A 6587-nucleotide genomic window follows, 5' to 3' on the forward strand; every position below is an offset into this window, starting at 1 on the left:
GGCCTCCCCTTCTAGGGCGACCTCTAGCTAACTGGGCCCCACCCCGAGCTTGCTAAGAGGGTGGTGAAGTAATTGGTGCTGAAACCGTAGTCTGATTCTTTTGCTACACTGGACCTCTCTGGCGACGAGGACACTGACTCACAAGTGCCCAAACTCCCCGCACTCAAAGCAACTTCCTAGAGCTGGTGGTAGAGACTGAAGGGAGCCTCGAGCACCGGGATAACTACTAGAAGGACTTGGCATAGATGAATCTGAACCGATGGACCACGAGACGAACTGTGAGCTGGAAGTGAAATGAGAGATGACTAGCCCTGATGAGAACTGTAAGATCCATGGCTGGATGACGCACCACGGTGAACTGGACGAGCCGTCCGAGCATGCTTGTAGAGACGACCCCTATCGTGGTGGTACTGACCTCCAGAAGAAACACCCGCTGAAACCACCCGGTCCATGAGGCTTCTTGCCTCTCACTCACCCCGCTCCTGACTGCGGACCATCTCTATCCACCGAGCAATGTCGACTACATTGACAAAAGTAGCACCAGATACCCTCTCTCGAGTCATAAGCAATCACGAGTGATATGTGAGGCCATCAATAATCCTCCTAATCCTCTCCCTATCAGTGGTAACCAACCAAACGGCATGACGAGCCAACTCAAAAACTCTCATCTCACACTGCATCACAGACATGCCATCCTAGCGTAATAGCTCAAACTGTCTATGTAGCTCCTCTTTGCGAGACTGCGGCATGAATATCTCCAAAAAGAGAATGGAGAACTCCTACCATGTAAGTGGTGCTGCACCGACCGGCATGCGCCTCTCATAAGCCTCCCACCAACTGAAGGCAGCTCCAGTGAACTGAAAAGTAGTGAACGATACCCCATTGGTCTCCAAAATACCGGTTGTGCGAAGAATCCGGTCACACCTGCCCAAAAAGCCCTGGGCATCCTCCGACTCTGCCCTACTAAAAAATGGAGGCCCGAGCCTTCCAAACCTCTCTATTCTCTTCTGCTCATTCTCAGTCATAGCAAGAACCACATGGGCATGAGCAGCTACAACATGCTGGGCTGGTAGTGCCCCAGGTGTTTGGAGTCCCTGCAACACCTGCTTTGGTGTACGTATGGCGGGAGTCTGAGTACCTCCCCCAGCCTAAGAAGGGGTTGCTGCGGCCGGAACAGAGACCACCTAAGCAAGACTAGTACACACGGTCAAAATCTGAACTAAAGTCCCCTGAAGCCTTGGAATCACAATAGGCACAACTGGTGCCTGCGCTGGCCCCACTGGCTAATCCGCAACTGGAACCTGCTCCGGAACTGGGGCATGTGGTGGGTCTTTAGGTGCTGCCCTAGATGTTGTACGAGCTGCACCTTTGCCCCTACCGTGGCCTCTATTGCGACCTCGGCCTCTCGCGACCCTAGCTGGTGGTACTGGTGGCTGTCCATCCTGCCCAGTAGTATGTGTCCTCACCATCTATGAGAGAATAGAATAATAGAAGTTAGTTACCAAAATCAACAAATCTGCACGACAAGAATACAAGGAGGTGAAGTTTCCTAAGGGTTCGGTAGCCGTTCGAAGATAAGTACAGACGTCTCCGTATCAATCCGCAACACTCTACTAAACCTGCTCATGACTCGTGAGACCTATGTAACCTAGGCTCTGATACCAATCGCGGTACTAAGCAAGCCGACATTTACGAAAAATTCTAACAATTTTGACAAAAATGGGCTTAAAGAAATTTAAATAGCAAATTTCTCATAAACAGAATAGAAGGATCCAAAATACAGCGCGAAATAACAACTTCCAAATCGAGATGTCACAGAGTACATGAGAACTAACGCCACAAGTCTAGAATACACTGCCTAAGATAGTCCAAAAACCAAATATAATATAAGGAAGGATAGGGAGAAAGAAACAAGCACTGCGAACGCCGGCACCTACCTTGAAATCTCCCAGAGAGTCAACTGTGCGAAGCAATCAACACCCACCGTGTCCGGAAACACCTGGATCTGCACACGAAGTGCAGGGTGTAGCGTGAGTACAACCAACTCAGTAAGTAACAATACTAAATAAAGAGCTGAAGATAGTGACGAGCTACACAGTTATAGTCAAATTTTCAGTAGTCTCAACAAAGGAAAATAGGCACGCTTCCAATAATTTAAATCAAATCAGTTTATACCTGTCAAGTTTAGGTAAAAACAGGAAGTAAAATCTTTCAAAAAATTTTAAAGCAGTGATATATGGAAACTAAGTGCAACAACAATGAGATCAAATGTAGCCTCTCAGAGCAACAGTCACTCAGTCCTCCCATTCACTCCAACCTCACCATCACTCATTCCTCACAGTCACTCATTCCTCTCACTCGCTCGGCCCTCGGCACTCGCACTCAGTAGGTACCTACGCTCACTAGGGGTGAGAACAGACTCCGGAGGGGCTCCTTCAGCCCAAGCGCAATATCAAGCCATGGCATAAAATCAATGAAGCATACTATGACGTGCAGCCCAATCCCATAAATATTCTCACAATCAAGCCCTCGGCCTCACTCAGTCATCAATCTCTCCAGTCTCTCAAGCTCTCAGAAATTATGAAAATCAGCCCAAATAGAAATGATATGATGTATCAACAAGTAATAATAGAGACTCAGATATGATATGCAACTAAAATTGAGACTGAGTACAAACAACAATTAATAGGTAGTTCAACATGTATCATAGCCTCTGCGGGACACAACAGTACCAACACATAGCCTAAGAATGATTTCTAACATGATTTGCAGTCAAATTTCTGTAACACATGGAAAGCATATAGCTAGCAAAAAGTTATTTAACTTCATAGTTTTCATGGAATGGACCATGTCCCAATTCCTACGGTGCACGCCCACACGTCTGTCACCTCCAAACTAATCACATGACACAAAATCCGAGGTTTCATACCCTCAGGACCAGATTTAGAACTGTTACTTACCTCAATCCGAGCAAAATCCATACACCAATACGCCTTTGCCTCGCAAATCGACCTCCGAACGCCTCGAATCTAGCCACAAACAATACAATACAATCAACACGGGCTAAGGAATAAATTCTATAAGAAATTACGAACTTATAACTCAAAATCCGAAATTGGTTCAAACCTCCCCGCGGGCCCACATCTCAGAATCCAACAAAACTCACAAAAATCGAAAGCCCATCCAACCACGAGTCCAACCATACAATTTTTATTGAAATCCGATACCAATTCGTCACCCAAATTACACTCTCCAATTCCCTATCCTTTAACCCCCAAATACACATAAAAAACAGACCTACTAGGTGGGAAAATCAATGGAGAAGCATAATTATTGAAGAAATTTAACCACAAGTGACTTACCTCAAGAATCCCTTCGAAATCCCTTTCAAAAATTGCCCAATTTCGAGTTTGCAAAGTCAAGAAACGATAAAACCCTCGGACCCCAATGTTTATATTGTGCTCAAGCTTTTCCCACCTGCGGCCACTTATCCGTACAGCTGGACCTGCTTCTGCGGTAATTCCTCCGCTTTTGCGGACTTCACTTACCCAGCTGACTTTGTTTCTATGAGCCTTGAACTGCATCTGCGCAATCGCAGGTGCAGAACATCCCATCGCACATGCGCCCTCATCCGCTTCTGCGCCCATCATCCCGCTTCTGCGGCCACGCAGTTGCAGGAGAATCTTCGCACCTGTGACCTCTGATCATCACTTCTTTGCCTGTTTCTGCGGCTCCCTTCCCGCTTTTGCAGGCTTGCACCTATGGTGCCCACTCCGCAGGTGCGATTACGCCAGCAGCTAAAATTCTTCAACAACTCTTCAACTTCAAACCTTGATCCGTTAACCACCCGAAACTCACCCGAGCCCCTAGGACCTCAACCAAATAGACCATCAAGTCCCATAACATCATATGAACTTAGTCGAACCCTCAAAACACCTCAAACAACATCAAAAACACGAATCATACATAGATTCAAGCCTAATGAACTTAGGAATTTCAATCTTCTACAAACGACGCCGAAACCTATCAAATCATGCCCGATTGACCTCAAATTCGCACGCAAGTCAGAAATGACACCACACACCTATTCCAACTTTCGGAAACCCAACCCGACCCCGATATCAAAAAGTCCACTCCCGGTCAAACTTCCCAAAATTCAACTTTCGCCATTTCGAGCCTAATTCCACTATGGACCTCCAAATCACAATCCAGACACGCTCATAAGTCCTAAATCACCCAACGAATCTAGCGGAACACTCAAATTCGAATCCGATGTCATTTACACATAAGCTAACATCCGGTCAACTTTTTCAACTTAAGCTTTCCATTATGAAACTAAGTGTCTCAATTCACTCCGAAATCTCTCCGGACCTCAACAACCTAACCCCGTAAGTCATAAAATAGCAGTAAAGCACAAAATAAACAGTAAATAAGGGAATAAGACTATAACTCGCAAAACGACCAGCCAGGTCGTTATGCAGACGGTACAGTGCAGCAACTTTTACAGCATTAGAGTTAACTGCACGATGACCAGGGGAACTGATCCATATCTGTTCCCTCTATTTTTCCCTTATGTGATTTCATTGAGAATACAATCTGACTAGTTACTCCGAACGCAACGAAACTAATTGTATCATGTTCTTTATCTGGTTCTCTCATGAAGTTTGTCAAATCGTCAAAACAAAAGACGCATAACTTATCAATTTCCTCCTTTTTGATGATGATAAACATAGAATTGATATTCCTCCTGAGAACCAGATATCCATATTGTTCCCCCTACGAATCAACCGTATTCCCCTTTGACGACCAAAAAAAAGGAACTGATCACAACTAGTTTCTCGAGGCTGTTTGGCGAATCAACAAAACACAAAATCGCATAACTTATCAATTTCTCCCTTTTTGATAATGACAAACCCAGAATTGATATTCCCCCTGAGAATTAGATTCCTTACATGTACTGATCAACATCTGGTTCGTACTTGGTTCCTTGAGAACGTTTGGCAAATCATCAAACATGAAACATCGTAACATAGAGAAATTTCCCCCTTTTTGATGATGAAAAGCCCAAAATTAATATTCCCATTAAGAACCAGATTCCTCACATGCTCCCCTGCGGATTAGAACTATAATCAACATGTTATCAGCAACGTTCCCCCTACGAAACAGAGCTATCTTTCATGAACAACGCATCATATCAATTTGATTATATTCCTCCCCCCTGTTGACACCTATGTAACTTCTCCCTTTTGGCATTATTGAAATGAATAATAGAAGAAGCACAATAAAAAAGAAGTTCAGCAACATTAACTCATTCCACTTGGGCAACACAGCATAAACAATAACAAGAACAACAAGTGAATGTCATTGCACAAACTAGAGTGATTGCCCATAGTAGAGTAATTTTAACAAAAGCACAGTAGTTTCAACAATACAGAATATGATAATTTAAACAACTAAAGTACCAATGTCATCAAACATAGGGATTAAAAGAAGATAGGAATTCGAGGGAATTTGGATGGAATGAAAGACATGGATCACTGGGCAGGAAGAAAAGTAAGGGGCTAAGGCCTTGATGTGCCTGTCCGTTCGTTCATCTACAATCCTTTGATCAATGATCATCTTCTCTCTCAGGTCCTCCACCTGCTTCCTCAATCTTCCATTTTCACCCTTCAATTGACCATTCTATTCTACCAAGGGTCCACATGACCTGGTTCTCTACCTATCTGAGTAGGCTAAAATATCAACGAGATCACCAAGAATCTCCCCAGGCTTCACCTTATCAAGAAAAAACTCGGTCCCAATTTTTACTCCTTCTTCATATACGTTGGGACTTGGAGGAACAAAGAGGTGATTCTATTTTTGGAACTCAACAATGTCAAGAAGTTCCTCTATTTTTCAGCAATACCATAGTCAACACTTTGCCTAACATCACTTTTTGAGACTTTAGAGTCTTCTACCCCTCCAAACCCGATAACTCAACCTTTTGCTTCTGTAAGGAACCAGGTTCCTCACTACCCTTTTATTTTCCTGAGCGGCCACGTCTCACCCTTTTTCTTCTCAATCTGTTCACCCTTATCATCTGTTGAATCTTTCTTAGCCGACTTTCTTTTCTCCATTTTGATCTTTTTTTTTGAATTCTTTCCCACACGTGAAGATTTTTCGGCTTCATTCTTTCTTCTAAATTCACCACATCAGCAGGTCACTCCACTTCATCATCATCAGCCTACTTTTCATCAATCCTTTTTACTAGATAAAAAGTTCGTTTAAACACAGAACTCTAAAAAAATTATCATTAGAATTAACATATTAAGAAGGACTTGGGGGATCAGGTCCCCTATTTAGTTCCCCTTTTTTCAGAACATTCACCAATTCCTCCATCCTTCAAAACTTCTACAAACCCAGTAACAATTGCAGCCTCATTCTCTAGAATATTAGATCTACCCCGTTCCCTTTCAGTTAAAATCCCATCAAAATATACCAAAGACTTCTTCGGGTTTTGATTCAGATGGAGTTAGGATTTTGGGTTTGGACTTCTATAAATTGAGGATCCTTCCTTCTCATTCAGTAGCATCCACAGTGTAGCCATA

This window comes from Nicotiana attenuata, chromosome 8 (genome assembly GCF_001879085.1).
Source record: "Nicotiana attenuata strain UT chromosome 8, NIATTr2, whole genome shotgun sequence".
NCBI lineage: Eukaryota > Viridiplantae > Streptophyta > Magnoliopsida > Solanales > Solanaceae > Nicotiana > Nicotiana attenuata.